The sequence below is a fragment of the Cervus canadensis genome, chromosome X (assembly GCF_019320065.1).
Source record: "Cervus canadensis isolate Bull #8, Minnesota chromosome X, ASM1932006v1, whole genome shotgun sequence".
NCBI lineage: Eukaryota > Metazoa > Chordata > Mammalia > Artiodactyla > Cervidae > Cervus > Cervus canadensis.
Window position 1 is genome coordinate 121,789,467 of NC_057419.1, and position 22,617 is coordinate 121,812,083.

Here is a 22,617-nt window from a genome sequence, read left to right on the forward strand (position 1 = left end):
TATACAACAAAAGTTAAATATGAAATTGGTAGTGACTTCAAGGAGTATTCAAACTTTCTGGGGAGAGAGAAAAACATCTATATAAGAAGAATGCAATAAAAAAGAATAGACACAGACTATTAGCAGTCATTTTCCACAATGGAAATTCAAAAGAAGAAACTAATGTTAGGTGAAAGTAGTTGTGAAATAGTTCATGTGGTATTGGGGCTTGAGTTGTGTTTTGAAGGGTGGGTACATTATACATGGGCAGAGGAGGAGATGGTATTCCATGTCAAGAACAGGCATGGAAGTATGAATGAAAGGGAAAATTTGGAATTTTGTAGTTTAGATTTTTAATCCAAACTGGGCTCATATTTGGCAGAAAAATAAGTATAAAGTGCCAACTGGACCCTCTAGAGATAGTAAGATCATCCAGATAATTAGTAAAGTTGTACCAGCAGGGAATATTTGAAGGCACCCAGGTTTTATAAAGGCAAAATAGGAATCATCTCAAAACCTACTCTTTGACACAAAACTGTTAGACTACTTCAGTTATCCACTGAGCTCTGAGAATGAAATAATAAAGTGTGTGTGTATATATATATATATATATATATATACACACATACATGCATACATATTTGGTTTTTTAAATAACTGTTTTGGGGAGGGAAAAATGGGTAATGAAAGTTGAAGATTTGCCATAAAACAGCTTAGCTGTGCGGAGAGGGCAATGGCACCCCACTCCAGTACTCTTGCCTGGAAAATCCCATGGATGGAGGAGCCTGGTGGGCTGCAGTCCATGGGGTCGCTAAGAGCCGGACACGACTGAGCAACTTCACTTTCATTTTTCACTTTCACACATTGGAGAAGGAAATGGCAACCCACTCCAGTGTTCTTGCCTGGAGAATCCCAGGGATGGGGGAGCCTGGTGGGCTGCCATCTATGGGATCACACAGAGTCGGACATGACTGAAGTGACTTAGCAGCAGCAGCAGCAGCAGCAGCAGCTTAGCTGTGAAAGTGGCTAAGCTCTAAATGTCTTTCATTACCCATTGCCTCTGATTTCATGACACAGCCCCAGATATTACTCACATATCTCTCAAAAGGTTTTGAGGACTTTAGTGAAATGCTAAGTGAGAACCATACAAGGATATATTTACTTCTGCCCAGCAATTATGAGGTCATTAAAAATGTGGTTGTCCTGCCAAAAGGACGTTGTTGGTTGTTTTTCAAAGAAATTTTGCAGATGTGTAAGTGCAGATAAAGTATCATTTAAAATGCATCATTTCTCTTTTTCTAGAAAAATCATCCAGGAGATAGAAACATAAGGATGATTTTCTCTTTTTCCATCAGGCTAATAAGGAGGTGATGAAGAGATTGTCATGCTGATCTCTGGGGAGACAGTTGTCAAAAGATGCCATCCATGAACTCCCTTTCAAAATGTAATGTAGCTATGCCTGTGGAAAGCTCTCAGTTTAGGAAGTCTAAAAGTACTTCAAGAAGATAGACCAGATACTTTTAGGGATCTGTTGCTATTTAACTCAGTGTATTAAGAAGCACGAGATTAATGAAGGCATGGCACTACCCTGGAATGGGCCAGACAGAATTATTCAGTTGCACAACTATAGACAGTACTCCTGTCCTCTCTGCCACCAGCTGTCCTGAAAGCTCTGTGTGGTAAGTGACGCGGGTAAACAGGTGGTAATGAGATTATGTCACTACCCTTGCTGGCAAAAGCAACTGACAACACATGCTTCACTGTTGGACCTATTTGTATGAAGATCAATAGGCTATTATTGCTTTTCACAAGTTATTTGCTCCAGACTTCTAAAAAAAAATTGTTTTAAAACAGGTCATTTATGGCAATGACTCCAAAACAGGTTATTGTCTTATAGAAATCAGAAGCTATCAGAAATTCCTTCGACATAGATCACTCTAATTTTTCTTGATACCCTGAGAGTCAAAACTAGAAATTAAGTAACAATGGGGCATGCCAGATGAGAAAATATGAGGAAGGAGAAGGAAACAGATTTTTTTTACTACTTACTCTGTGCCAGATATTTAATATATTTTGTCTCATTTAAGTCACAAAAAACTTTTAAGATAGTTACTATTATCATATCCATTTTATAGATAAGGATAAAGACAGCTGGAGAAGTTAAAGTAGTTGTTTCCAAGGTCTGGGAGATGGTGAAGGACAGAGGAGCCAGGTGTGCTGCAGTCCGTTGCAAGGAGTCAGACACGATTGAGCAACTGAACAACAACAACAACACAGCTAGTAAACAGCAGACAATTTTTTTTTCAGAAACAAACTATCTATATTTAGTAGCTCTAAACAGTCACAAAAGCCATCAGGAAACTAATCTCAGTCAAGTCTGCCAAGCAATTTGCTACTCAAAAGCTATTACAAAGATTATTTCTTTTTTGGCATTGCAGTGTGGAGAAGCATTTACTTCCATAATTGTAAATCTCTATTATTTAGACTTTATTTATTTATTTATTTATTTTTTATTTTTTTACTTTACAATATTGTATTGGTTTTGCCGTACATTGACATGAATCCACCATGGGTGTACATATGTTACCCATCCTGAAACCCCTCCCACCTCTCCCCATCCCATCCTTCTGGGAGGTCATAGAGGATCCTGCTGTGATTTATGTTAGAGAGTGTTTTGCCTATGTTTTCCTCTAGGAGTTTTATAGTTTCTGGTCTTACGTTTAGATCTTTAATCCATTTTCCCAGCACCACTTGTTAAAGAGATTGTCTTTTCTCCATTGTATATTCTTGCCTCCTTTGTCCAAGATAAGGTGTCCATTGGTGCATGGATTTATCTCTGGGCTTTCTATTTTGTTCCATTGATCTATATTTTTGTCTTTGTGCCAGTACCATACTGTCTTGATGACTGTAGCTTTGTAGTAGAGCCTGAAGTCAGGCAGCTTGATTCCTCCAGTTCCAGTCTTCTTTCTCAAGATTGCTTTGGCTATTTGAGTTTTTTTGTATTTCCATACAAATTGTGAAATTATTTGTTCTACTTCTCTGAAAAATACCATTGGTAGCCTGATAGGGATTGCATTGAATCTATAGATTACTTTAAGTAGTATACTCATTTTCACTATGTTGATTCTTCTGATCCATGAACACAGTATTTTTCTCCATCTATTTGAGTCCTCTTTGATTTCTTTCACCAGTGTTTTATAGTTTTCTCTATATAGGTCTTTTGTTTCTTTAGGTAGATATATTCCTAAGTATTTTATCCTTTTCATTGCAATGGTGAATGGAATTGTTTCCTTAATTTCTCTCTGTTTTCTCATTGTTAGTGTATGGGAATGCAAGGGATTTCTGTGTGATAATTTTATATCCTGCAACTTTACTGTAGTCATTGATTAGTTCTAGTAATTTTCTGGTGGAGTCTTTAGGGTTTTCTCTGTAGAGGATCGTGTCATTGATAGCAGACAATATTGAGACACAGGCAAGCTGACACCATAACCCCTATTTCTTTCATTCAACCACACGGCCTCAGGACTATAGCTGTATGTGCATCACATAAGCGGCTCAGATCAAAACATGTTTACTGGATCAGAGTTTAGTTTATTTAACAGATATATGCACTAACATTCATCATAATATAGTTTCACAATGAAGAAATAATATGAATTGCAATACATCTCAGAAATGCAGTCCATGCAGAAATGCAACAAACGATTGAAGATTAATCATCTGCTGGTAGTTCAGAAGAAGGATAATGACTGAAAAGCCTCTCATGGCCCAACTGAGGTTGGTGACAGAGAAAAGAACTTAGTCATAGGACAGTGCTGAGTGACTATTACTAATGAATTCATTTTAATAGTATTACCAGTGTTAAAATTAAATTGATTTTGAGTTCTCAAATTGCAGATATAGGGTTACTCATACTATTTCTACAGCAGTAAGGTGTGGTGGGACTGAGCTTATAATCATGGTTAAGTCATCCAGTTTCCAGTATTGGAGCAAATGTGAAAATATAGAGTTAATTGTGTGCGTGTGTGGGGTGGGTGGGTGTGTGTGTGTTGAGTGAAGTGGGGTGTTGGGAGATGGATTTGTACAAGTGAGCTATTATTAATGATAACTCTGGAGAATACCTTTCTGAATTAGGAAAATATATTGCTTAAAAAATAAAACAAAATTAATGCATTTTATGTTCACCTTGGTATATATTATAAATTAAGATATAAACATGGGCTAATAAGTAAAATGAGGAAAGTTAATGAAAAACGTTGCTTTACAGTAACCCATTAGACCATAAGTTTATAAATACACACACATAAATATATATGCAAACAAATTTAAGGCATACTTAATTTCTTGAGTACTTGGTTTAAGAAGCAAAAGTTATTTTAGATTAATTTCTTTCTGTTTATAATTAAGACTATGTAAATTCATGTTGAAAACATTTTATCAAGCTTTATTCAAAATGAATCACATATGCCAACCTGTGGAAGGCTTTGGCTCTGAAATCAAAGGAACACAGACTTGAGTTCAAATCTCAGCTTTGCTACTTATTGGCTTTGTGACCTTGGGCAGGTTGCTTAACTTCTCTGAACCTCATTCTCCTCATTTGTAAAGTGGGATTATAGAGAGAATTGTATTAAAGCAGGTGTGAAAAGTAATTGTTACCAACTAAGTGACTAAAATATAATCTCTTTCTTTGTGCATATTTGACTTTTGACTCAGTTTTCACATATGTAAAATGAGGATGATGAGACCTCTTAGCTATTTCTGGGCCATTGAGAAAATTAATTTGATAATTATATGAAATTGTTTTGCAATGTATAAATCACTTTACATCTGTGAGTGCTAAGTCACTTCAGTCGTGTCTGACTGACTCTGTGTGATCCTATGGACTGTACTGCCAGGCTCCTCTAGCCATGAGATTCTCCAGGCAAAAGTACTAGAGTATGTTGCAAGCCCTCCTCCAGGGAATCTTCCAGTCCCAGGGATCAAACGTACATCTCTCATGTCTTTGGCAGGGGGTTCTTTACCACTAGCACCACCTGGGAAGCCCCAAGTCACTTTACATGCTGCTGCTGCTGCTAAGTCGCTTCAGTCATGTCCGACTCTGTGCAACCCCATAGACGGCAGCCCACCAGGCTCTGCCTTCCCTGGAATTCTCCAGGCAAGAACACTGGAGTGGGTTGCCATTTCCTTCTACAATGCATGAAGGTGAAAAGTGAAAGTGAAGTCACTCAGTTGTGTCTGACTCTTAGTGAACCCATGGACTGTAGCCTACCAGGCTCCTCCATTCATGGGATTTTCCAGGCAAGAGTACTGGAGTGGGGTGCCATTGCCTTCTCCTCACTTTACATATGTAGGCTAATATAACCATGGGTGATATTTCAGGGCAAGAAGACTCTTGGGGAACATTTCAAATATCACTGTGTAAATAGTCACCTATTTCATCTACCCATAAGGCTATTTTTCATTTCCTGAATCATCAAGGTGGAAAGGATTAACCACAATTTAAAAAAAAATCTCCATGGTGTAAAATGCTTTAAACTTTTCAATTGGTGATACATGAATCTCACCCATTGTTGTATTTAATGCAGTAGCTCTGTTAGAATAACGAGTCTGCATTTTTGTATTTGACTATATGTTTAATTGGACTTCAGAATCTTTTATTGCACAGCAGGAGCCATTGAAAGTCCCTGCAATGATTAGAATGAAAAGTCTTAACAAAAAAGAAGGTTGTTTGGTTTCTTGATAGTGCAGATTTGATTGATTGATTCTCTGAGCGATTTGCTACTTTCGACAAAAAATTCATTTTTTCCCCCACTCTAGAAGTCGCACCCCACCCTCACCCCTACCACAGCCACACACACACACACACACAGACACACACACACACCCCTCAAGTGGTCAAATAAAGAGCCTGCTGGATAAAGTGTAACATTTTCATAGACTGATTATAATTCAGTGTGCAGGAAAATTTGTTGATGAAACTCAAAATCAAAATAATAATGAAGTCCATCTCTAGATACCATTCTTAATTCTTGCCTGAATTATGATGTCTGCCTGTTGCCAACTTAAGTGTGTGTTCAAAGATCCAGGTTAATCACAAGTGCTCTGGAGTCATCTATTTGCCTTTATTTTTTAAGTATTTCAGATCCTCCACTTCCAGCTTTCAAAGAAATGTGTTGATATATAGATACTTTTCTTAGGGGGAGAGTTCATTAGAAAAAAAAGATCAGATTCTAGAGGGCCAGGCAATGGGAAAGTGCCTCTTCTAAGATTACTAAAAAATAATGGAGGGATCTCACTCAGGTATTAAGTTTCTACAGCCCTATAGTAGTATCTGAACCAAAGTGCTGAATCCTTCCAGAGGTACTGGGTGATTCTGCAAATGGCCACACTAGGGTCAGTGGAAGTATGGGTTGTTGCATAGTTCAGGTGACCTGTGGACTTATTTATGTCCGTGGTTTCTAAATTTTATTGAGTAACAGATTCACCTGGGGATCTTATTAAAATAGCACGTTTCCAGTCTCCACCTCTAGGATTCTGATTCAGTTGATCTGTATTGAGGTCCAGTCATCTGCAGTTTAAATCCTTAATGATTTTGATGTGGAGGTCTTTGGATCACAATAGAGAAATACTGACTAGATGGCCTTTTAACCTCGAAGTCCAGCTTTTTGAGGAGGAATCCAGCTTCAAGTGGATACTTGTATCTTCTAGGTCTAACCAACAGCCTACAGGAGCACTTGAGCAAAATACCCTTTTGACCATACCCTATGGCTTCAGTTCCTTTTTGATTCATAAACCTCCAAATACTACAATTAGTTTCAAACAAATGTGTTGAGTTCAGCTCATCTAGAGCAGCAGTTCTGAAAGGGGATGGTCTGGGGAACATTGAGGTCCCCAAGATCCTTCCCCAAAGTCCACAAGGTCAAAATATTTTCATCATTATGTGTGCGTGTGCTGTGTTAAGTCACTTTAGTCATGTCCAACTCTTTGCACCCCTATGAATTCATCTGTCCATGGGATTCACCAGGCAAGAATACTGGAGTGGGTTGCCATGCCTTCATCCAAGGGATCCTCCTGACCCAGGGATTGAACCTGCATCTCTTACATCTCCTGCAGTGCAGGCGAGTTCCTTACCATCAGTGCTACCTAGGAAGCCTTTTCATCATTATGTGAAGACATTATCTCTCATTCTCTCATTTTATCACTCTCATTATCTCACGAGTGTACAGTGGAGTTTTCCAGAGGCTGCATGATACATGATGTCATTCCTTTGAGATGAATGAAATATGTGCTTTTATATCCTGTGTTTTAAAACTTTTTCAGTTTTAATTTATAATATGGTAATTATTGATAGATTTAACCCACCCAAACAAAATCTCTTTGGAGTCCTGAATAGTTTTTAAGAGTATTAAGTGGTACTAGACCAAAAGATTTTAAGATTTATGTCCTATTTAACGAAAGTTTTAAAATGTGCATCAGTTAATACAAATGATGAAGTTGCTACCAAACCTCAAGGAAATCTCAAACCTGATAAAAGATTCAGATTCCTTTTTTGGCCTCTTCTGATTAAATCCTTCAGATAGAAATTAGTGCAAAACAAGTTAAAAATTCTTGACTCATTGAATGTCTCCTGTATTAACAATACTATATAAGCTACTGTAAATGAGGTACAAATATGTTCTGACTTGAGCAGCTTATTGTCATTTAGGGAAAATAAAAGTAAATTGTAACAAGTGAATATCTAACTGTGGAATGTTTCCATTATCTTTTTTTAGAACTTAATCAAAAACAAAGATGTGTGAGAGGTAAGCAGTCTAATCACAGTGGGTTTCTCAGAAGAGGTAGAACCACAGCTCTACTTTGAAGGATGAATGAGATTTGAACGGGAGAAAAAAGGCTCCCAAATCAAATTCATTCCTAAAACCTACTACAGATAGAATTTCAGGGGATTTTTGTTTTCACTCATTATCTTTCTGTATTTTTTTAAGAACATGATTTTACTAAGCAACAACATTATTCTAAAACAAAAATATCTCAGAAATCTAAAGTAATATCCAGACTATTGGAGCTTAAAATAAGCTGAAACCTTTGCCTCAGGGTCTTAGAAATTAAAGAGTTGTTTTTCCGGTGAAATTAACCCAGATAATTGTCACAGACCTTTTACTCACCTTTGGCCTTTGGCTAAGACCATATAGAGAATTGTTACCAATGCATGCCTTCAAAATCATATTTTCCTTTTGTTTTCACTCTATGTAACCACCTCAATTTTATGTGCCTCTGGGTATTTTTTTTTTTTAATTTTTTTATTAGTTGGAGGCTAATTACTTCACAACATTTCAGTGGGTTTTGTCATACATTGATATGAATCAGCCATAGATTTACACTTATAATACTGGGTATTTTTTGTTTGGTTGTTTTCTTCTTTCCTTTTTTGTGGGGGTGGGGGGTGGAGACTCTGTTTTATGTATTTTTAACTGGTCAGATTATTTTGGACTGAAGGCTATGTACTGAGACTCAAGTGCCTCTAGGGAGCTTCAGCTAACATTACATATGGAATGTCCAGTTGCTGGATTGCTTGTGCTTACAGCTTTGTAGGACCACTGGGAGGTTTTCCAACTGCTCTGGAAAGGAACCAAAGTCTTTTCTCTATTCAGTGCTGACAGTGACTTGCAATTTGCTTTAAATTCTCCTCTGATGACATTTTGTATTATATCAGCAGTACATAAAAGCAGTAGTTTCTGTTTTTACTAAATTCATCAGACTTTTATACTGGAGACAAAAATCTCTTCCATTACTATATTTAGGTCCTTTCAGCTTTGTTGTGAATGTTCTGGAAAGATTTCCCCAAAGATCTTGGCTACCCAGTTAAAAGAAGACAATTTCTTTGTATGCATCTACTAAGCATTCTATCACACAATTGTTTGATTTCTATAAGATTGAAATAACAACAAGTTTAATTTTCTGCTGTCTCCACCTTGTATTTCCAAGAAATTTTCACTGTGATTTTAGGAAACTTGGGGAAGCAGTAGGGGAAATAAGTTTTAATTATGAAAATATAAAAAATATCAAAGGGGGGTGCATACCAGATGCATTTTATGATACTTCACACTGCTTTTCAATATTTGCTACTTGTCATCAAATTAAATTTCAGATTATATTTAGTAAGAGGATTACAACATTTAAACAAATAATAACTTTATGCAGCAAAACCTAATTATATTTGTTTAGTCTTATGCTTTGGATCACTCACAGGAGAGAGATTTGGAATCACCAGTATAGGGTTCTCAGTATTCATTATGTCACACACCCTATTATTTGCTAACAGAAGTTATATTTTCTACTCTGAACTACCTTCCAAACCCAAGCTAAGATGTGATACATTAGCAAAGCCTTTTCTTCCTGGTGGCTTAGGTGAATTCATAGATGATGCTACTCAATTTTCTGTTATAAAAAAATATTACAGTGCAAAATTAAAGATTTTGGGAAATGCAATGTAATTTATAAGAGCTGACTCATTTGAAAGACCCCAATGCTGGGAAAGATTGAGGGTGGGAGGAGAAGGGGACGACAGTGTATGAGATGGCTGGATGGCATCGCCAACTCAATGGACATGAGTTTGGATAAACTCCGGGAGTTGGTGATGGACAGGGAGGCCTGGTGTGCTGTGGTTCATGGGCTCGCAAAGAGTCTGACACGACTGAGCGACTGAACTGAACTGAACTGAATGTAATTTATATATAAATTCATTGCATAGCAATTACCTGATGACAAAACTGATGCTATAGTCTTTGAAACTTAAAATGAGCAACGAGAATTTTAAGCAAGTATGCCATTACATTTCATCCCTGTGAGCTTAATACGTGCATTAACATAAGCATAGACATATTCTATATATCTGTCAAATATTTAAAGGGCACCTATCTTTGGTTAAATACCTCACCATTGGTTGGTTTGTTGTTAGGTATATGTTTTACATGCATACTTAGTCAATTTTAGAACCCAGAAGCAGCGATGTGAAACAAAAACCAAACACTTAGTGTCTAAAAAGTTAAACATACTAAAGGAGATTATGCCAAGATTATTATTGCACTAAACAAAAAACATCTTAAGAATTCTTCTTTGGAGAATTTGAAATAATGTATGGTATACTATTATTGGGCTATAACTGCATTCTTGAGAATTACAAAGTCTGCAGATAACGACCTTCCATGCTTGCAAGTCAGAGAACACAAATCTATTGTCATTTTTGCTTAAAACATGTTTTTAACCAAAGTCTCTGGAATTGCTCACTCCTGCACACACATCTATTGAAGATTATTTTGAAAAAGGTGCCACTGACTTTTTAAATAGCTCATACTACATCATGTGCAAGAGAAAGAAATGAAGAGAAGGAAGAAGATGAAAGGTGAATGAAAGGTGATATTCGGTTGTAAAGCTCTTGCTTTGTTCTAACCCTTCTGTTGTAAATATGCACCTATCTTTTGCTTTCTGTTATGTGTAAGATCAGATAGGATCTAGAAGGTAGTGAGAGAAAATGATAAGAAGCACAGAGGAAAGCAGCCTCTACTCAAAGAGAAAATGTCAAATGTCTATCTTCTGAGACTTTTTGAGGAGACAAAAAATAGTGTCTGGTCAAAGGCCAAGCTCCACAAATGTTTATTCTGTTGTTTATATGTTTTGTTTTATTCTGAAACTTGAAACAACTCTGTAAAAGCCACTGAATCACAAAGGGAGAACTGACAACTGCCAGAAGGTCAAACTGATGACAAATACTATGAGGAAGCAATTTATAACCACCTGGTTTTTCCAATTTCTGACCTATTGACATTTTGTTTATGATGGAACTCCAGTTAATACTGTGATGTTCAGTTTTACTAATTGTGAATTCTAGATGTGATTTTAGATAATATTTGGTATTTCCAATCCCCTTTTTAATGCTACTTATCAATTCTTCCCTTTTTAAAAGAGGCAAGTAGAAAAGAAGAACACTTTTAACTAAATGATTAGAATCATGGGAATTACCAATTGTAATTAATATTCTAGCAGGCAAAGGATAAAAACAGAAATGTTCTAACTTATCTAGGTAGGAAGCTGTTGAAATTTTCACTTATCATGTCTGAACATAATGGTTAAGAGTAATGGCTCAGGAATTACCTATGTGCTCTTACCTAGGTTATTTATCTTCCTTGAATGTCAGTTTCTTCACCTATAAAATAAGGATAATAATATTGCTAATTTTATGAGATTGTTGTGAGAATTAAATAAAATAATGCATGTAAAATACCTAGCACTGTGCCTGGTAAATAATAGTTATTCAGTATACTTGTCATATCATTTAGGAAGAGGGTTCCCAGGTTAATATAATTAATACAGCTATGAGAATAGCATTTGTTTTTGTTACTGAGAATTTGGTAGTGTTAGCTATCAACAACTGTGGGTGGATATCTTGAGGAGAACACATTAGAACATTTTAGCGCATTTAGTAACACAACTACCACATCTTTATGTCGCCAATCCTAAAGAAATGAATAGTATGAAATAGAGAATATGAAGTTTAAAAAATCAGAGAAAATTATCTACCAAAATAAGGATTCTGACAAGGTATAAAGATTACAAAATGGAGTTGAGGAATTTGTTTTCTTATAAATTGACATTATCTTTCTCTTTTGAATGTTTCTTATTGGAGATATAGATCATTTTCTAGACTGAGAAGTAATGATCATTCAGCTATAGTGATGAGAATGGGTTAGAATCTAAACTGATCTATTTGGAATGATTTCATTATGCTTAATTTCTTACTGTTTTATTCTAATGAAGCTTTTTATGTTTTTCTGCTCTTGTTTTCCCCTCAACAAAGGTGAGCTACCCTTCCTTCTCTATAATCAATCATAATTGATTTCTCAACATTAAGTCATTATTGGGTGTATCCAGGCAAGAATACTGGAGTGGGTTGCCATTTCCTTCCACAAGGGGTCTTCCCAACCCAGGGGTTGAAACCAGGTCTCCTGCATTGCAGGCAGACTCTTTACTGATTGAGCCACCAAGGAAGCTTTATAAAATGCACTATGTGAAAAAGGCAGTATGCTAATTTGAGTTATATCAAAAATTGATTAGAAAAAATGGACTTAGAGAAGAGGGAGTATGTTCTAGTCTTAGTTATGCTACTAACTCTTTCATGTAAGTTGGGATGAGTCATTTGATCTCTCTAAACTTGGATTTCCCTATCTATAAAATGAAGGAATTTAATATAGTCATCTTTCTGTCTTTATGATTCTAGAAGCCGAATTCAGAATTTATAGGGTTCATTATTAGATGAAATTAGGTATACTGCTATTCAGACCATGTTTGTTGTAAACCTGTTACCTATTCCATTAACATCTTTAATATAGCTTATTGATAGATTTGGACTTTAGTTCTGTCTCCAAAATGGGAAAGTGTTACGATATAAATGTTTATGTCCCTCCTTAATTCACATGCTGAAGACCTAGCACCGATGGTAATGGTATTAGAAGGTGGGATCTTTGGAAAGTGATTAGGTTATCATGAAAGGGATTAGTGCCCTTATAAAAGAGGTCTCAGAGATCTAGCTCATCCCTTACACCATGTGAGGACACAGTGAAAACTTGGCAGTCTTCAACTTAAAGGAGCAGCTTCATCAGAACTCCATCACGCTCAGCACCTTGCTTTTGGACTCCCAGTCTCCAAAACTGTGAGAAGTAAATGGTTGCTGTTTATGAGCCACACAATCTGCAGTATTTTGTTATAACAACCTGAATGGACTGAACTAAAAAGATATGTGTCTCTCTATTATCAAGAGGGAAAAGACAAACATTTAATTATTATCAAAGTCCTACCCATAATCTCCTCATATAAAACTTTGGATGAACACACTTAAACTGAATATAGTACTTAGTGAATAATCTTTTGCCAATGAAACTGCTGAATAATACATTCTGATGGGTAAGACCTGATGAATGACAGTAAGTTAACTCTTGTGAACTCTCTGAACAAACTCATGCAACAGATTCATATTACTCTCACAGATGAACAAGAAATTAAAATATTATTTTACTAGTCATCCCACCAAAAATATGTCTATCTACTGTTTGGCAAATTGCTTACCTGATTCTTCAACTAATATGCTACATGAGAAACAGTTTAATCTTTCTCTTTTTATTTTTAAATTCTCTTTCTTTCTTTCTCTTTCTTTTTTGTCTTACAGCATGCTTAATTCACTATTTACATTTTGCATTTAGAAAATGCACAAATATATTTAGCAGAAGCTGAACTTTTTATTGAGATCTTAAAATACATCTTTAGTGTTCCATTTGATGTTTTGACAGTTGTATACATCCATGTAATCACCATCTAAAACAAAATGTAGAGGAATATTTTCATGTCTTTCTAGTTTCTTTCATGTCCCTTTCTAGTTTATTCTCCCTCCACTCAGAGGCAGCTGCTTTCTAATTTCTATCAGTGAAGATAGAAATCTACTTTGCCATAACTAAAATGTTATTTAAATGTAATCATTATGCATGCACTCCTTTATGCCTAACCTCTTTGTTTTTAAAACTTATCCAAGCTAATGCTCATTTTGTTAGTCCATTCCTTTTTATTGCTGAATAGTTTCCCATAATATGCAAGCAATACATATTGTTAATCAATTCTCCTGTTGATGGACCTTGGTGTTGCTTCCATTTGGGGAGCATTTTATTAGTAATCTATTTTATAAATAATCTATTATTAATAAATGTGATACAAAAATTGTTATACAAAGCCTGTGTATGTATATATGTGTGTTTATTTTAGTATAGAATTGAAATTGCTTTTGGATGAAAAGAGAGGAAGGCTCATGTCATGTATAATGTTAACAATAAATGAAAGAAATTAGGCTCCTTATATCAATTTCAAACAAAGTACACTTAACAAAAAATAAAATTATTGAGGATAAAGATGGAATTACATGATAATAAAGGGTCAACTTGCCCCCAAATAGCAAGCCATAATGTGTACACATCTAACAACAGAGCATCAAAATATATGAAGCAAAAACTCATAAAACTGCAATAAAAGAGACAAATTCATTATTATAGTTGGGAACTTAAGCAGCACTCTTTCAGTAACCGATAAATCAAGCAAGCATAACATCATATAGTTGACCTGAAAAGAATTCACCTGCCAATACTGGAGACACAATAGATGTGAGTTCAATCCTTGGGTCAGGAAGATCCCTTGGAGTAGGAAATGGCAACCCACCCTAGGATTCTTGCCTGGAAAATCCCATGGACAGAGAAGCCTGGTGGGATCCAGTCCGTGGGGTTGCAAAGAGTTAGACAAGACTGAGCATCTGAGCATGCACATACACACACACACACACACACACACACACACACACATTCACACACACGTAAAATACTCCAACTAACAATAGCATAATAAAGATTATTTTTAAGCTCACAAGGAACATTTGGCAAAATAGATCACATTCTGTGTCATAATACTCATTTTAACAAATTTTAGAGAATATAAATCACACAAAGTCCTCAGAGTATATCAGAATTAAATGAGAACTTGATAACAGAAAGATAAAAAGAATACTGCCAGATATTTTGAAATTAAACACATTACTTCAATATTTCAATCAATTTAACAAATGAAATAGGTATCAAATAATGTCTCAAGAGAAATTGAAAATAATTTTAACTGGTGTACCTGAAATGAACACAACATTGTAAACAACTATACTTCAATAATAAAAAAATAATAATAATTTGAACTAAATGAAAACATAACATCAAAAGTTGCAGGATGCAGGTAAAGCAGTGCTTACACATAAAGTTATAGCATTGAATGCATATATTAGTAAAGAAAAACGATCTAAGATCAATAAACTTATCATGTACCTTAGGAAGCAAGAGAAATAAGAAAAATTGAAGATTAGAGCAATCAAAAGGAAAGAAACAATAAAAATTGTAGAATTTCAATAACATTGAATGCAGGAACATGATAGAGGAAATCAATGAAAATAAGTGCTGATACTTTGAAAAGATCAATATAATTGATAAACCTCTAGCCAAGCTAACCTAGAAGAAAAGTAGTCACAAAACAACTATATAAAAAATAAAGTCACTACTAATACCTTAAAATTATAATAAAAGTACTATTTACAGCTCTATGCTCACTAGTTTTATAATTTGATGAAATTAACCTTTGAAACAACTCTTTGAAAGACACAAACTACCAATATTCACAAGGAAAAAATTGATAATCTAAACAGGCATATAGCCGTTAGAAATTTGAATCAAAAATGAATAAATTACCAAAAAAGAAAGCCCTCATCTTAGACAGTTTCACTGAGAAATTCTACCAAATACTATGAAAGAAATAACACTAATTTCCCACAATCTCTTCCAGATGATAGAAGGAGAGGGAACATTTCCTAACTCACTTGATGTATGAGGCAGATATTACCCTGTACCAAACCACATAAATAAAATGTATGGACTGCTATCTATCATGAGCATAGATGCAAAAATCTTCAACAAATTATTAGGAAATCAAATCCAGCATGTCCACAAATAATTTTGCACCATGCCTATTAGGATTTACTGGAGGTTTTTTGTTGTTGTTGTTGCTGTTGTTGTTTTTAGTTTGTTTCATCATTTCAGCATCAGTCAGTGTAATTCAACACATCAATGCATTTAAGAATCATGTAATCATATGACTGACACAGAAAAGGCATTTCAACAAATCCAACATCCATTCTTGATAAAGTTTCAACATAGAATAGAGAAAAGTGAAAGTGAAGGTCACTCAGGCATGTCTGACAGGCATGACTGTACAGTCCATGGAATTCTCCAGGCCAGAATACTGGGGTGGGTAGCCTTTCCCTTCTCCAGGGGATCTTCCCAACCCAGGGATCAAACCAGGTCTCCCGCATTGCAGGTGGATTCTTTACCAGCTGAGCCACCAGGGAAGCCCAAGAATACTGGAGTGGGTAGCCTGTCCCTTCTCCAGGGGAACTTCCCCACCCTGGAATTGAGCCAGGGTCTCCTGCATTGCAGGCAGATTCTTTACCAGCTGAGCTACCAGGGAAGTCCAGTTCATTTAGTAACACTAATCATTTTCCTAAAATATTCCTAAAATGCTGTTATATACCTATAGGTATATACACCATCCAGGACCTTGGCATAATATAAAAAATTTAAAAGGTTATTTTTTCAATTAATTAACAATGAAACTATTAGTGTTTTTGTGCACTATGAGCAGTGGTGTAGGATAGAGAGGAATTTCCTTAGTTTAATTAAAAGAAAAAAATAAACAAAACTCTATAAGTCACTTAATGGTGAGAAAATGATCTTATAAACCTGAAATTTAAAATAGAATGTAAAAAAAAATGAACAAACTCTAAATGCACATTTTTAAGTTAAACAAACCAGTCTAAGAAGGCTACATACTTTTTGATTCCCATTATATGACATACAGTGGTCGGAAAAATCAGTGGTTACCAGAGGCCTGAAGGGAGGAGAAGATTGAATAGGTGAAGCACAGAGAATTATTGAGAATAGAGGAACTATTGGATATGATACTGTAAGTGTGAACTCATGGCACTACTTTTTTTGTCAAAACTCTAAGCATAAGAGTTAATCATAATGTATGCAAATTAAAAAAGCATCCTTTACGAGGTCAAGGAAATCCCAGGGTGGAAGGCAGAAAGTGACAAAACCAGCTAACTATATTACAAATATATGAAATGATCTCATGGAAGAAGGTGAGAAAATAAGTTGCAAACCTAGATGCCCATCAGCAGATGAATGGATAAGGAAGCTGTGGTACATATACACCATGGAATATTACTCAGCTGTCAAAAAGAATTCATTTGAATCAGTCCTAATGAGATGGATGAAACTGGAGCCCATTATACAGAGTGAAGTAAGCCAGAAAGATAAAGAACATTACAGCATACTAACACATATATATGGAATTTAGAAAGATGGTAATGATAACCCTATATGCAAAACAGAAAAAGAGACACAGAAATACAGAACAGACTTTTGAACTCTGTGGGAGAATGTGAGGGTGGGATGTTTCAAAAGAACAGCATGTATACTATCTATGGTGAAACAGATCACCAGCCCAGGTGGGATGCATGAGACAAGTGCTCGGGCCTGGTGCACTGGGAAGACCCAGAGGAGTCGGGTGAAGAGGGAGGTGGGAGGGGGGATCGGGATGGGGAATAAGTGTAAATCTATGGCTGATTCATATCAATGTATGACAAAACCCACTGAAATGTTGTGAAGTAATTAGCCTCCAACTAATAAAAAAATTAAAAAAAATAAAAAAATAAAGCATGTAACCAGATGATTTAAAAAAAAAAAAAAAAAAAAAACCACTTACCCTAACAAAAAAAAAAAAAAAAAAATTCAGCCTTTTTGATTTACACACTATAATTACAAGTATATCATTTTTTTGTCTGATTTTGGATATATTTATCATTGAGTTTGGCATGCACAGTTTAATTGCTCTCCTTGAACATCAAATAAAAGCAACTCAAAGACGAAAAAAAAAAAAAAAGAAAATAAGTTGCAGACTTAAGTAACTTTAGAAATGAGTGGAGTTTTAAAGGCATTTTAAAGTATTTGTATACATATTGTTTATTATCCAAATATATATCTTTTTGCTTTGTAACTGAATGATCTCGAGGAGACAGTAGTGTGCAGTGGCTTGAATAAACCTTATTTTCCTGCCTAGAAATTGAGCCTGAGTAGCCCAGGTGAAAAGCAGGAATCTTGGCCACCAGTCCACCAGGGGCTAGAGGCTAGAAGCAAAGTTTTCCTGGCTCTTGTCCCCACTGAAAAATGAATTTCTCAAGGAGGAAAAAACCATAAAAACAGGTTTATTATTAGAGACATAGCATAACAAGTGGGAGAGCACACAGAGAAACAGTTTTTTAGTTAAGATAGAAGCCAGACCGAGATGCACGCCCAAAGAGAAAAGGTGTGAGCATCTTCTCTAGTGAGGAGGCGCACAGTAAGAGGTGGTTAAATCATTTAATTAGGGCAGTTCTGCCAGGTCTCTGTTTACTTTCGCCCAATTATCTTTTTACATACCTAACCTGTCTTAGGTCCCTCTCCAATATGAGGGTTCATCTTTTATCTGAGACAGATTCCAGCGCAGAGGCCTATGTGAAGCTTCACAACCCTCATTATGGGGTGACAACCCCTCCCTTTTGACCCCACTTTCTCCTCATGTGTCCTCTGAGAGGTCTCCTTGACCTCAAGAATGATAAATACTTGATCTCTTTATCTTTTATCCCAGCAGCAGTCTGCTCCTCCTTGCTCCTATCATTAACTTTGTCTTGGAGTATCTGTCCATAGGAGACAGATTCAGCTGCTCAGCCTAGGGCTGCCTCATGAGAAGAAGCAACAACACCCTAGTAGCAAAGAGCACATGTAGTATCCAGATCTTGTTTTCTAACATCATTCTTCAATGAGGGAACCAGGATCCCTTGAAGACAAAGCTGCATGGAGACTGGGTCAAGAAATGTTCAGGATCAGATTGGATCATCTTATACTGCCATAAAGAAAAGAAAGGTCAAAAGTACAAAGAAGGGAAAACTAAAAACATTACATAATGCCATCATGACAGCTCACATTTTCCCCATCAGGGTAATAATAGCCAGATCACAGCTTCATTCTTAGTTTACAACAATTAGTTTTATGCCATTTTACTGAGTGCATCTCCACTGCATAAAAAGAATGTTAAGAAAGAAGTGTGTTGTAACCTTCTATTACAGAAGCAAATCCAGCATCTTCATGAGCACATGTGGGTCAGTGATTTTGTCAGGTAGTATCACAGGTTTAATATCATCATGTTAATTATAATTGCTTTATTATCTTCACTTTAGCGTTTATGAATAAACATTGCTCAATATTTAAGGTGGAGATGTGAAACACGTTGGCTATGAAGAGAAAATCTGAGGAAAGGAAAAATGCCAAAAGGAAAAACGCAATGCCTCAAGAATACAAAGGATCGCTTCTATCTTACTCTTGGTCCCAGAGGAACAGCAAGAATTGGTAAAGGATGACAAGGCCTGAAGCACGAGTTGCTCAAGCAGGTGGCAATCAGGAAACAGTCCAATGTGGAGAAGCCGCAAGCAGATGGCAAAGGTCAGCAGATGTTTGGGTATAACTGTGAGACCTGTCAGAGGAACACCAAGACTTAGGCAAAGTTCTTTGATGCATTCTTACATTTTCAGAAGAAATCTTTTTTCTTTGTTTTAAAAATGTCATTTTCAGCAGACAAATACTGTTATAGACATGCTGACACTTTAAAAGACAGCTTCAGACTAGGTTGAGGCAGCTTGGGTGCAATATTTAAGAATATTCGTGCTCTCCGGGTCACAAAAGGGTCAAATTTTTACTGAGAATGAGTGTTTCATTGAACGTGCACCCTGCGTACCATATTGGCCTCACTGTAGTCTGAGTCTGGTTTTAAAAATTGACTTTCATGTGATGGATGTTATCTGACTACTTAAGAGAAGGCATGTAACATTATTTGATAGTTTTAAGTAAGTTTTTGGTCACTGTGCATTTTTTGTAAAACATTCCACTATGTGTTTTTAGAATGTTATCAAAGAAGGAAAATGCAAGCATTTGGGGGAACAAAACATGTATATGAAACACAAAGGCATCAAGCAGGTAGTAGCATCTAAATATCACATGAAACAAATGGAGAACAATAGCAAATTTATGTTTGGGTACTGGCAAGCTAAAATTCCACACAGTAGTACTTGATAATAGAGACTCACTGACTGAATGGGCATTTAAAATTTGTATATCAGCTTCAAATAGTGTGTATTTTATTTCTATATCCGCTCATGAATGTGTATAGAGTTTCAAGTGAATTTCTTCCTTTAAGACAGCTGTGGGTTTGTTTATTTCCATTTTTAAAATTCCAACTTAAAATTAATATATGCACAGATTTGATTTGCTGTAGATAAGGATTGATTTGTTTAACTAGGCCCTCATGAGAAACAGTAATGCTACACAGAGAGTGGAGAAATATTTGTATTAGTTTCACTTGAGATCATACTCCATTACTTGATAAACAAAACTATGTGTTCTAATCTTTTTTGGGCATTGCTTACTAAGCTTTCAGTCACACAATTTTATAGTTCTAAGGCTGAGCTTTTGTTTTTTTTAAGTCATTGTTAGAAGTCCAAAAGAATGCTAAGAACATGAATAGACATATTCTTAGGAGAATGGATACAGGAAATCTAGTAATATATTTTAAAAACCAGTGAGTAATTGAACAATAGAAGGAACAGAGAAGTTAAAACTATGTCATGTGTGAGAGACAGCCAAAGACACATAGACAAAAAGAGATAGGGAGAGAATAATTTTCATTTAAATACATTTATCTCTTTTACCCTGAAGTCAGAAACCTCTTATTTTTGTAACCTCTTTGGAAGCCCAGGTTTCTGAATGCTCCTTCTTTTCTCACCTTCCCTTTACTCATGGATAACCTCAAACAATATTTAGCCCTTGGAGATTTGGAATTGCTCATATTTCTGGGTTTGTTATTGCTCTGCTGAAATTCTCTCTCATTAGTCTCTTCCTGTTCTTTCAATGCCAAATCCTCAGTTAGGTGCTAACCCTCATGCTATAGCTAGCACTCTTATCTGGAAGTACATTATGCTTGTTATGGCAAAGCTTGGCAAGACTATTTATTTCACTTGCTGAAGTATCCCTTTCGTGTATGGTTGCCAGTTCAAATATGGGACACCAAGTCTTATTTGACTTGCAGATAATTATTGCAGGAGACATTTTATCAAAAATTATTCTTTTGCTGAAATTCTAAATAAATAGAGTATTTTTAATTAAAATTTTTTTTTTTGCTTGACCCACCAATCTTACTTCCAGGTAAAAGAGGAGAGCATTAATGCAGGGTTTATGTGCATATCCTACTTTCACAAATCTTATTCCATTTAATCTTCATAACAACTTTGTGATGTATGAATAATCACCCCCAATTCATAAATGAAGAAAGAAGCTCAGAGATTTGCACAAGACCATAAAACTAATAGCTGGTACATTCAGGATCCAACACTTGCTCTGCTATGAAACAGAGTAGGATTTTCCTTTGTTAAGGCTGCTTCTCTCTTGGCCTTTCCTGTTTTCCTTGCATAATAGAAAACAGATAAAAGGAAGGTTAGATCTTCTTACTCAATGTGAGTTTCAAATTCTTTTTCTCTATTTAAAATTTAAAATATGAGAATTTTCAAGCATTCACACAGGTAAAGAGAATATTACAGAAAACTCCCATGCACTCACCACCCTGCCTAAACAGTTATCAACATTTTTTCCCAGTCTCCTTTCATCTGTTTATTGTCCCTGTTTTTTTTTCCAGCAAGTACAAGACATCATGGCATTTAAGCTCTTACCTATTATTTTCACAAACTTGGTCCATAATTAAATAGTTGACTAAACAACCATTCTTACTCAACTTATACTAGCGATGTCTTTATTCCTAATTACTCTCTGTTCCCTTCTGTCAGTCTAATTACTTACTTAATTTGGGATTAGATTTCCCTTCCAAAAGTGGTACTCTTTAGCAATTGGAGCTATTTAAGATTAGCTCTCCTCTCTAAAACTGCTACTCTCTTGTGAAAACTTTACTAAATCAAACTTTGCTTTCTTAGAATTTAAAAAACATTCTTAAATATACAGAATCACTTACACAATAGCACATCTTTAAAGAAATGTTTCCAAATCATGACAAGATAATATAAAGAGAAGTTGGTTTAAGGGTACCCAAGCAGTTCCAAAACTTATTGAACACTCTAGGTTTGAAAATAAGTTTCTATTTTGGATATAGTGATGAAATTAATTTCTTTCCTTCTACCTTTAGAGAAATGAACTCATTGGCTAACCCTGTGGAGTTTTGGCTTTAAATGTACTGTGGAAACATTTTACCAGCCATACACAGTTAGAAGCAGTGTCTGCAGGAAAAAAAAAAAAAAACAAACACAAAAAACTGGTCTCCATCCTTAGTAGAGCATAATTAGAATGATGTTAAAGTGGAACCAAGTTAGCCATCATATAACCCCTGTAACTGTGTCACCCGCCACTGTGCTAAATCAGAAAAAAAGGATGGGGGAGGGGGTAAAATGTACATTTTGCAAAATGCTTAGACATTCTTTAATAAATAAAGTTAATGCTGTCATTAGTGGCAGCTCTAAGCAAAACTTTTATCTTTTTTTTTTTCCTATGGATAAGCACTCTTTGGGGAGATGAATATTGCTGCAGTCATATTGTGCTTTCAGTTAATGAGATGTGGGTTCTATTTGTTAGAGTTTTATGGTAATGAAGCTTATAATTTACTGACAAACTGGCTTGCTTTCAAAACATTCTCTTATTGCACTGACTTTTTTTTTCCACCAGAAACATTGATGTGCTAATTTGTGTGTTTATGGCAGCAGATGTGCACCTTCACTAAAAGGCTGCCAGTGAAGAAGGGGATAGGACAGGAGAGAAAAGGAAGAAGGGGAGAAGTGTTCAGAGTTTGCACTTGGTAATAAAATCCATACACAAATGAAAAAATGGCACAGTTTAGTTGAATCATCCATGAGCTCATTAA